Below are 12211 nucleotides of genomic sequence, written 5' to 3' on the forward strand. Positions count from 1 at the left end.
TATTGCCAAAAGACATCGCTCCTGGTGGTTATCAAGGTGAATCCATTGATATACTGGGGAACTTTCATGCATGCATAACATTTTCTGGCAGGGATATCCAAGGTAAAGTATATGTGGCGGAGCAAGGTCCACCCATCCTCCGGTGGGTGCATCAGTACGACTTGAGGATTATTGTCAACCCTAAAGCACCTACGCAGGTTATGGTGGTTGATGATGAGAGTGTGGAAGGCATTATTGAGGGGGCAAGAGCTGTATTTAGAGAAGAGCTTGTTCAACTAAAAGGTTATGTGCATTGCATTTTGTTAAAAAAGGGCTCAGTACCCATACAACATAAGGTCAGGCGTGTCCCCATCGTATTGAGGGAGAATGTTAAGAGTCTTATGAAAGAAATGCTTGTTGCAGGTGTGATTGAACCTGTGGAGGCGTCTCCATGGATTTGTCCTGTGGTTATTACAAAGAAGGCTGATGGCAAGTTGAGATTCTATGTCAGTCCACGGAGGCTCAAATTATGCTTCTCTATCTTTACTAACAAATCCAGCAGCAAAAGAGTTAAACTTTAAACAAGCATAACCCGGAAGTACAACCCCTTCCAGGTCTGCACCAATACCATCACAGCAATAAGTATAAATGGTCTAATGACGTAGACACTTCCTCTTTCTTTGCTGCTGCAGCAGCGAGATAAGTGTTTTTTCCTTATTTACTTGTTTTCTATGTTTAAATGCTTATTTCCCCCTACATTTCTAGCGCGCTGCGCTGCCTGTGCTACACGCGAGCTTGCACGTCTCTAATTTGTGTCAGGAGTAGCGTTTTGCTTCCCGTAGGTTTCTTGCATGGTTTCCCTTGCGCATTTCCTATTTATTCTGTAGCGCTTCTTCGCGCTTCATTTGGCAAGTTTTTCTCAGGCTTACTTGAGAGTTGAGGCTTCGGTGCCCCTCCGTGTTGTTTCTGTTTTGAGGGCTGTGGCGAGGGAGCAGAGCTACGCACTTTGGTGCGTGAGGGGAGCAGGCTTGGTTAAGCCCCGCCTTCATGTTTCTGCGCATGCGCGAAGAGCCGGTGACTGAATCGAAGCCCGGCTCTTCGCGCTGTGTGTTGCAACTCGCCTGTGAAATCCCTGGCTCAGTTTTGAACGCTGACTGGAGCGTTTTCCAGATTAATGTTTTGCATTAGGGGAGATTATTAAGGGCATGCTCCTGCCACTTGTATATTGCTTTTTTGACCCAAGTCTTTTTCTTTTTAGCTGCTAAGACGTCTTTTGCCCTTGGGATCTCCCCCTAGAACTCCTTCAGACCTCCTAACATTATCATGGTGGACTACGCTGAGGAGGAAGACAAGTGGGTAGAATACAATGAGTTTGAAGAATATCAGGAACCTTATGATGAAACTATGGAGGAGCAACCTGTGGAAGCCCAGGAGGCTCACGTCCGGGGTTTAATGAATAAGGTGCTTATCAAGGCGCTGAAGCCTTTAGCGAAGACTTTAAAATCTTCTGGTAAAAGAAAATCTAAATCCGCTAGCAAATCTTCCTCTTCCTCTCGAGCTTCGGCTGAAGCCCTGTTGAATGAGGCAAAGAGTGTGCTTTTAGACCATGGTTCCTTGGCCGACAGGGATGCACAGGGAGACTCGTCTCCAACTACTCCTGATACTTCGGATTCTGATGAGTCAGTTAAACACAAAAAGAAGGTCAAGAAGACCAAGCACATGTTTTATGACGCACAAGAAGAAGTGCAGCCTAAACATTTGTTGTTTAACCCTCAAAATGTAATCCATCCTCGTTCCACGGAATGGCAACCCTGTGTAGAAGTGGCACAGTCTGTACAAAATAATCTACGTCAGGGTTTTGAGAACCAAGTCAGAGCCACCCTACAGGCTGAGTGTCCTCGACCATCTTTATTGGGCAAAGTGACAGATACACCGGATTTGGACCCCAATATGGCTACCTTTATGCGTAAATTCGCTAAGGACCCCAAAAAGGGTTTAGATAGGGCCTGGAAGGGATGCCAGGATAAGCTTTTGGACATCTCTGGCCCACTGACTAAAATTTTAGACGCTGCAGTCGTGGCTGAGGATAAAGGTACTCCTCTGGATCCTTCTGAGATTATGGAGTGGGGGCAACGCGCCATGTGTTTCTAGGGCAATGCAAATGTGGCATTATCCACTGAGAGGAGAAGATCCTTTTTGATGCATATTGACCCTCAGCTAGCAGAAATGGCAACCACGGAACCAGGTTCCTTAGCCAATGGCATGCTATTTGGAGAAGATTTTGTTAAGAAAATGGGAAAATATGTGGCAACTTTTTCGGCTTTAGATAAAGCACAAGCCAATATCAAAAAAGTTTTTCACTCTGGTGTTTTTAATAGGGCCGGCCGTTTCAGAGGTCGCGGTTCCGGCCGAGGAGGAAATCGGACCTCTAAAGGTTCAGATCAAAGGGGCAGAGGAGGTGCCCAGAGATCCAAATTTTATCCGACCAGGAACAGAGGCGACAGAGGCCGTGGTCAGCGCGGCAACTATTAAGGCCAGCAGTTCCAGTCTGGAAACTCCTCGTATTCAGGTACCCATTTTGCATTATGGGGATCACATGGTGGGAGGTCGTCTGGCACAGTTCCTTCCCAGGTGGGAGGCCCTGTCTTCAGACCCTTGGATCCATCAGACTGTTCAGGGTTTCCAGATAGAGTTTTATTCCACTCCCAATCAAACAGTGGTTCCGAGACCCCTAAGTTTTCCCCCTGTAGAGATGAGTTTCATTGACGAGGAAATTCAGTCTTTGTTGATCAAAGGGGCTATTGTGCAAACGGTTCTTCATCCGCACGGTATTGTAAGTACAATTTTCCTAGTGCCCAAGAAAGATCTTGGCTTTCGTCTAGTTCTGAACCTGAAGGTTTTAAATGTGGGTGTAGTGTACCGCCATTTCAAGATGGAGGGTATTCATCTCTTACGAGACATGTTATTGAGCCACAATTGGATAGTTCGGTTAGATCTATAGGATGCTTACCTAACCGTTGCCATATTTCATCCTCATCGCTGCTTCCTCCAATTTCAGTGGCGCAATCGATGGTTCGAGTTTACGGCCATGCCCTTCGGTCTTTCGTCCGCTCCATGGTGTTTCACAAAACTCATGAGACCGGTTGTTCAGTGGTTGAGAGAAAGAGGAGTCAGACTAATTTTCTATCTAGACGACATTCTGATCATGGGTCAGTCGGTCGAGATAGTTCAGCTGCATCTGTCCTGGACTATACATCTCCTTCAAGAGTTAGGTTTTCTCAATGTTCCCAAATCTCTCCTGATTCCATCGCAAGTCATCGACTTTTGGGTTTTCAGGTCAATTCTGTGACATCTCAACAACTCTTATCTCTCAAGAAGAGGACTGCGATCAAGAAAGAGTTCAGGAGAGCGCTTGCCTCTCCGACAATATCATTGAGGACGTTAGCCCGCCTCGTCGGTTTGTTGGCAGCGCCCATTCAAGCGATATTTCCAGGTCCCCTTCATTACAGGGCCTTACAGAGGTTAAAAATCTTACATCTTCGCAGGGGCTTACATTATGCAGAACAGATTGTGCTCTCTCGGGAGGCTTGTCTAGAAATAAATTGGTGGTTAGAATACATGGATGCTTGGAATGGCAAGGCCTCCTTTGCAGCGACTCCGGATGCCATCATAGAGTCCTATGCCAGTCGCTGGGACTGGGGGGCTCGTTGAGGGACACTGTAGACGGGTGGTCCCAGGAGGAGTTGCGACTTCATATGAACTGCCTAGAGCTGTTGGCGGGTTCTTTTGCTATTCGGACTTTATCTCCTCAGAAAGCAAGTTGTTGTATACTTCTGCACATGGACAATGTGTCCGCGGTACGTTACATCAATCGTCTGGGAGGTACCAGGTCCCGACTCTTAGTGGAAATTGCCAAGGATTTTTGGCATTATTGTCTGGACCATCACATCTCAGTGACGGCGGAATACATTCCGGGTTCCTTGAATGTGGTGGCAGATTGGAATTCCAGATTTCTAAGGGACACCAGCAATTGGAAACTTCATCCTAATGTGTTCCAAGCGTTGAACTCCAAATGGGGCCCGTGTGTTCTAGATCTGTTTGCGTCTCGACTCAACAGACAACTTCCCCTGTTTTACAGTTGGCGTCCGGATCCGTTGGCGATCAGCTCGGACGCCTTCCTTCAATCATGGACGATGGGCATTCTGTATGCCTTTCCACCATTTGTAATGATCCCAAGGTTGCTAGCTCAGACTCGCCGACAGGGAGCGGAAATAATCCTAGTGTCACCTTGTTGGAAAGCCAAAGCGTGGTTTCCGGGAGCAATGACTCTTTCATGTGCCCCTCCGGTTCGGATAAGTTCCTTTCTGGAGTTGTTAACGAACCCAGTCGGTCTTCTTCATCCTTTGGTCCTGCAAGGCCAAGTATCTCTCATGGCGTGGAGACTTTCCGGCGACGCTGGCAAGTGCTGGGAGTTTCGCAAGACACTCTCTTCTTTCTCTCCCAGTCTTGGGCACCCTCCACTCACAAGCGTTATGAGTCCGCTTGGCGTCGATGGGTGCGTTGGTGTGGTGAACAACAGAGTGATCCGTTGGGATCTCGAGCCACTGTGATTGTGAATTTCTTGTCCGAATTAGCCAAATCTGGCATGGCTTACAGAACGGTAAACAATTTTAGATCAGCCATTTCGGCGGGACATCCTCATATAGATGGTAGACCTGTAGGGGAACATTCCTTGGTCTGTAAAGTTTTTGCGCGGTATCAGGTTGGTAAATCCCCCTCAACCTAGATATCAAACGTTTGAGATTTTTACAATCTTGGCCGGCTAATGAAGGTTTGTCGCGCAAACAATTATCGGCCAAACTGACTCTGTTGCTTTATCTTATTTCATGTAGACGTGTGTTAGATGTTCAGGCTCTGGATTTAGCAGGTAGAGTATTTACTCCCTCTGGAGTTTCTTTTACGATTTCTCGTCGTACAAAGACTAATTCTAAATGTGTTTCTTATCCTGCTTTTCCACATCATAGCAAACTATGTGTTGTGCAATGTTTGAAAGTCTATGAGGACTGTACCAGAGAATTTAGAAATGATGTAGCAGGTCAACTTTTGATATCTCTTCAGAGACCTTTCCGCCCAGTTTCTTCAGCTACTCTAGCCAGGTGGGTTACTTGGCTATTGACCCTAGCTGGTATTGATTCCTACATTTTTGGAGCGCATTCTGTTAGAGGCTCTATGGCTTCGAAAGCCCTTATCACGGGGTCTAGGTTACAGGATATCATGACTGTGGCGGACTGGTCCTCTGAGTCCACTTTTAAGACCTTTTATCACAAACCTATTGTGGATATGGCGTCTGTTGTAGTGGAGCAACTTTAAACTAGCATATTTTGAGCCTCCGTGGACTGACATAGAATGAAAAATTGTCTAGCTAACGCGACAAAGAATTTTTAATTCGATTAAGGACACGGAGGCGAGAATTATCCCACCCAGGATGTTTTCTTGTATTTTGTACATGCTTTGTAATTATTATTGACATTGACTGCATTCTTTGATGCTATGTTTGACTTCTTATTTTTCCCCACCAAATTCTCTTTTGTGACTGTTTCTTTTCAGTCCGACATGGGTGTTATCGTTGTGTTTCTTTTTTTCAGGTGATCAAGGCACCCAATCCTGAAGGTTGAGCTGTCCTGAAGATCTTTGACCAGACCTCTGCATTCTAGGAGGATTTTTCTGATGTGTTCCACGCCAAGTTGACTTTGATCCTGATTCAGTTTTATGGACATTGCAAAGAAAGAGGAAGTGCCTACGTCATTAGACCATTTATACTTATTGCTGTGATGTTATTGGTGCAGACCTGGAAGGGGTTGTACTTCCGGGTTATGCTTGTTTAAAGTTTAACTCTTTTGCTGCTGTATTTGTCAGTAAAGATAGAGAAGCATAATTCTCGCCTCCGTGTCCTTAATAGAATTGAAAATTCTTTGTCGCGTTAGCTAGACAATTTTTCATTCTGTGTGCACTTAAGATCTTTGAATAAGTGTGTTGCTGCTGATACATTTCCACTCCCAAATATCACTGAGTTGGTTTCAACTCTAAATGGTGCCAAGTTATTTTCAAAACTCGATCTTAAGTGTGCTTATTACCAGATTAAACTGCATAATGACTCTAAACATCCCACAGCGTTCATTACCCCTGAGGGCACCTATCAATTCACGCGGTTGCCATTTGGATTAACTTCACCCGCTAGTGTTTTCCAGAATATGCTTACAGACATTTTTAAAGGAATAAGCAACACAATTTACTTTCAGGATGATATTCTGGTATATGGGAAATCCGTGGAGGAGCACAATGTAATCCTGAAATTGGTTTTGGAAAAACTGTCTAATGTGGGTCTCACACTTCGCAAAGAGAAGTGTAAATTTCTCGTTGAGCAGATTGAATATCTTGGGTACACCATCAGTGCTTCTGGCGTCAAACCAAAAACAAGCATTTGCAATGCAATAGGTCTCGCATTAGGAAAGTTTGAGCTATCGGTATTGTAAATGACAATTTTTTTATTTATGTGTTCGTTTTGAAAATAGCAAAATTAATAGCTTTGTCATTTACAATGCCAATAGTTATACCTTTCGCAAATGTGACACCTATAGCATTTGTAATGCAATATGTGTTGTATTTACGTGACTTAGATGTATTTTGTTTTATTTATTTTTTTTGTCCTCATCTCACCTTTGGTACTTGCAAAAGAAAAACACCAACAACCCTTTCTTCTCTCTTGTGCACCCAGGGTCGGGGTCCCTGCTGCACCTGAAGCCGACCTGGCTACCCCTTTATCCCGGGGTCCGGTGTAATCATTGGACAGTCTCGGAATCGGATACCAACCTCAACTCGAGTGCCCATTCCCAAAGTGGGAGCCAAACGGTGGTATTTCTATTATATATAGCCCCCAACTCAAGCCGTGCAGTCTTTAGAACAGACTGTATCCATCTATCATATAGTGGGGGGGCTGGATCTTTCCATAAAATGCAAATTTCTCTGCAAGCGATAATAATTAGAGTAAAAAATAAGGCAATCTGTTCCTCACTGAGCTCGTTAGTAGATTCCGAGTCCAACCCGAATATTACCCTCACCCCATTCAGACCAATATTTACTTTTAAAACACTATCCAGTGTCTCTCCTACTTTTGTCCAAAAGGGACCAATCACAGGGCAATCATAGAACATGTGAATATCACACTTTGGACATAAAGGGGAGGGACAAACAAACTTTGCTATTTTTTTTGGCGTGAAATACAACCTATTTAATACAAAATAGTGGTTCTTTTTCAATGAGGCCGACTTAACATACCTATATAAGAGTTTAAGAGATCTTTCATAGAGCTCGGCGGCAGAGGCCTCAAAGACAGATGCACTCCAAACCTGGTTTAGGGGCGTGGCTGTGGACTCTTCCGAATTCAACAATTCTCTATACCAAAGGGCTACCTCTTTCTTCCTACACCAACAGAATGGAGTGCTATCTCAATTTCCCATTTCCCCCTATATTGTCTTTCTCTGTAACAAACCAGGAGCGAAGTTGGATGTATTTAAAATGGGAAAAAGAATCCCCTATCTTAGCCCGCACAACTTCCCAGGGAAGAACACCCTCCGCGTGACAAGATCTGACCAGGTAGCTACTCCAGCCCTCCTGATAGCCTGAGAAAGACTGTCCTTTAGGCATAATGGCGTGCCAGGGGAGTCCCAGATGGAGGCCAGATCTGAATAGTAATTTATACCCCAACATCGCTTCAGTCTGCACCACAACGTCAAGGCAGATCTTAGAACCTTCAGACGGACTTTTTTGAAGAATCTTGGGGACCCATAGTTATACAAAAAACCCGGGCCTCCCCCTTCTAGATCTTGCATCACCTTTAATATCCGACCCCAATGAGATTCATCTGGGGCGGTTAAAAGGGTGCGGATGTTTTTTAATTGGAAAGAAAAGGAATACCAGAGAACATCCGGAAGTGCCATTCCACCCTTTAACAGACTCCTTTTTAGTTTTTTCCATGAGAACCGGGCGTTCTTGTTTGCCCAGATGAAGCTACCTATCTTCCCCTGGATATTCCCCAAAACTTTATTTTGGAAAGTTAAGGGTATAGCATTGAATATATATGTTAGTTTGGGCAAACTAACCATTTTAACCAGGTTAACCCGACCATAAATCGTCAAGGGGATATTCTGCCATTTCAAAAATAACAAACTAATATCCTTCATAACCTTCGTCAGGTTGACCTTTGCAATAATATTAAGGTTGGAGGTAATTAGGACTCCTAGATATCTGAACTGGTTGCTTAGCGGGCCATCCCAATTATCGACTCCCCAGCACATTATTTCAGTTTTATTTTGGTTTATTAAGTAACCAGAATGCTGTCCATAGTCCATCATGATCTCCTCTACTCTGGGGAAGACCTCCACCGGATTACTGGTGTAAATCATTAAGTCATCCGCATAAAGGGCCAATTGGGAGGAATAATCGTTTATCCTAAATGGGGTAACTCTATTGTCCAATCTAAGAGCCTGTGCCAGGGGCTCAATGTATAGATTGAACAAAAGGGGCGAGATAGGGCACCCCTGTCTAGTCCCTCTCCCCACATTCAATTGAGGAGACAACAGGCCGTTCAACAGTATTGCTGCCGAGGCTCCCTCATAGCAACTCCTCAGAGTATCAATGAAGATCCCCCCAAACCTCATAGTTTTAAGCACATCCCACAAAAATCCCCAATTGACGCGGTCAAACGCCTTGGCGGCGTCGTATGCAGCCACCGCCAATGGCTCCGACCGCGTCACCGCCAGATCAATACAGCCAATGAGTTGGAGGGTCAGCTCATGGATGTGCCTCCCCGGAATAAAACCTTTTTGGTCTGGATTAATCAGGGACGGGGCCAGCCTGGCCAATCTCCCGGCCAACACACCAGTGAAGATCTTATAATCGGCGTTTAGCAGGGAGATTGGCCTATAGGACTCCGCCCTGAGAGGGTCTTTACCTGGTTTTAATAGCAAGACAATAGTGGACTCTTTCCAGGAAGGTGGAATTTTACCATGCGGACTATAAATAAAGTTAAACAATTCACACAGTCTAGGTGCTAATAGATCTATAAATATTTTATAGACCTCGCCCGGTAAAGCATCAGGCCTGGCAGCTTTATTTTTTTGTATTTTATTAATTTGTAGTTTAATCTCATCTTCTGTAAATTGACTATCCAGCAGAGTACGACCCTCCTCTGATAACTTTGGTAATTCCTTATCCTCCAACCAGCGCATAGCGTTTACTGGGCTACTGGAAGGCTCCTCTTTATATAGCTCCGAGAAGTAAGAGAAAAATTTTTTTTCCATCTCTACCTGTAGACATGATACCGTGCCCTGTTCATCTATAATCAACCTATTAATGTTGTTCTTGACTCGGTCTGCTCTTATTTTCCCTGCCAACACTGCGCCTGCTCTTTCTCCATATTCATAATTCTCCATGGAGTATGAAGCCCATTGAGCCTTAACCTTCTGGTCTAGAAGCCCCCGATATTCCTGGCGGAGAAGTTCTATTTCGGATGAAATTCGGGAAGCATCTTCCACATTTAGGTTCATTCTCAGTGTTTCTAAAGAGGAGATCTTGTCCTCTATTATTTTAAACTTAGCAGCCTCTTTTCTGTTACTGGAGCTTATTGCGCTAAGAAATTGACCGCGGACAAACGCTTTGTAGGCGTCCCATACAAATTCAAGGGATGTTGAGCCTATATTGTCAGAAAAGAAACTGACAGAGGAGGTATCTATCATAGAGACAACTTCCTGATCATATAAGGCTCCTCGCTTAAGAGTCCATCTGGGATTTACTTTCGGTCTGTCTTCTCCAAAATTAAATGTAGCCAGAATAGGTGCATGATCGGATAACACACTAGGTAGAATGGCCATATCCTTCATTGACTCCAAGCCTTCTCGGTCCAATAAAATATAATCCAATCTCGAAGCATGGCCATGTTTTTTACTAAAGTAAGTATGACCTGGGATCGGGCCATTTTTCGCTCTCCAAGCATCTATTAATCCCAGGTCTAGGATCATATTCTTCATTGCATGTCGTGACTTTGGAGCCACTACCACCTGGCGGTGGTTGGAGCGATCTAGCCTGGGGTCAAGAAGGATATTGAAGTCTCCGCCTATAAATAGCGTTGAGCGGACTCCTGACAGGTTGTCCTGAACCTTATGTATATTTACCGGATCGTCTATATTGGGGCCATAAAATGAAACCGCAGTCAGATCCCTCCCCCTGATATTAATCAGAGCTTGAACCCATCTGCCTGAATGGTCAGTTAAGAGTGATTTTATTGAGCCGCCGCATCCACCTTTAACTAATATCGCTACACCTTTATTAGTGGCGGATTGATCTGAATAGCAAAAGGCATCGATCCATCTAACTCTCCCAAAGGCCTCTTTAGCTTCTACAGATGTCAGATGGGTTTCATGGAGCAAGATCACTTTGGCTTCTGACTGCTCTAGATATTTAAATATCAATCTTCTACGTCGGACACATCTAAGCCCGTTAACATTCCAAGATAAAAAACCTATATCACCCTGCGTCATATTTTATAATCTCCTTTCCCCCACTTACTCCAGCACCTGATTGGACTATACAATAATGGGATGTTGCTTGGTGAGTGTATTTCTTGTTCTGTACGTGGAGATAAGGACACATTTTTTTTCCCACACTGCACTCCCCTCGTGACCCAACACCTCTCCCCATCCCACCCTGGGGAACCCTTCTTTCTCTGTGACGGGCCTCCCCCCCCCCTACACGGTGTTGAAAGTAATCAATACAAAGAGAAGAGAAACCAGCAAAAAAAAAAGAAAAAGAGCATACTACATTACTACATAGAGCATCTAACTTTATCAATGAGTGTACTAAACTGTACTAAACTGGTCTAATTACTACCATTATACTTCATAATAGGCCCATCAGGGGAAAAAAACAGTGTTGTCGCTCACCCTGACCCAGACCCAGCTGCTCCGGATAGCATCGACCCCTGCAAACCATCTCCACTCTCCCCTTTACTCCCAGCTTTGATTTTTTCTATCAGACAATCTGCCTCCTCCACCTGGCGAAAATTATACATGTGGTTATTCCACATAACCCTCAAGGAAGCAGGGAATTTCATTTGCGCGCAATCCCCCAAAGAGTTAAAAGTTGCCAGTCTCTTGCCCATCTCCCATTGCTTAGATGCCGTAATGTGGGCGATATCTGATCGAATAGTGAAAGTAAAGGGGGCGGAAAAAGAGGCAGATTTAATCTGGCCAGCTTTCAATCCCAGTGATAAAATCCTCTCCTTAATAGAGTAAGTGAGAAAGTTGGCCAAGATCTTCCTAGGTTTTTCTTTATTAGGATTCCGCCGGAAAGGATCACGATGGACTCTTTGGATATCCACCAGTAATTCCTGGGCCGTTTCGGGAGAGTCTTTCAACACTGTAGTCTTAAGCAAGACCGCAATAAATGCTTTGATGTCGTTGCCCTCAAGATCTTCCGGAATATTTAGAAATTTGATGTTATTTTTCCTTGAGTGGTTTTCCAACCTCTCTATATCTTCTCTCATTTCCAGATTCTGCTTGACCAGATTGTCAATGTTAATTGCCGATGTTCCTAGCGCTTCCTGGATTTTGGGCAGTTCTGCTTCCAGGGCATCCGTTCTTAATGAAACGTCTTCGACCTTACGAGCTAGCATCTCACATGAGGCCTGAATGGCTTGTTGATTAGCCTCCGAGGTAGCAAAACGCCTCCCCAGATCTTCTCTCAAACCCATAAGGATATCTGCTAAAGTTGCAGGGCTTCCTGGGGCTGCTGTAATCACAGAGGTTACTGTAGATACAGGAGTATGCTGAATGACGGATACAGGCGGAGAGACATCCATATTACCCGCCTCATCTAGTCCAGCTTGCTCATCTTGGATTTCCAATGCTGAGAAACTATTTGAGAGTTCCACCTCTGGGTGTACTAACTCGAGCGAATTGACTGTAGGAGACATTGTTGATGTTAAAGAAGGGGGGCCGGAAATACCCGATTGAGTAGGTGAAGGGGTAGATGTAAGCTTATCGTTCTCCGTCATCTCGGTCTGAGTGGCTTCCTTCGGGGTTTCCATAGCCGGAGATGACATAGTTCTTGTTGGATCTCTAATTTTACTTGATGTACTAGTGGAGAGAACCTTGTAAAACGATTTTAGCGATGGTGT

General features: G+C 44.5%; 1 pseudogene; it reads left to right on the top strand.

The window, feature by feature from the left end:
- Positions 1-1302: 1302 nt before the first annotated feature.
- Positions 1303-5628, top strand: LOC147705866 (uncharacterized; annotated as a pseudogene).
- The last annotated feature ends 6583 nt before the right edge of the window (positions 5629-12211 follow it).

The sequence above is a fragment of the Lissotriton vulgaris genome, chromosome 7, assembly GCF_964263255.1.
Source record: "Lissotriton vulgaris chromosome 7, aLisVul1.2, whole genome shotgun sequence".
Lineage (NCBI taxonomy): Eukaryota > Metazoa > Chordata > Amphibia > Caudata > Salamandridae > Lissotriton > Lissotriton vulgaris.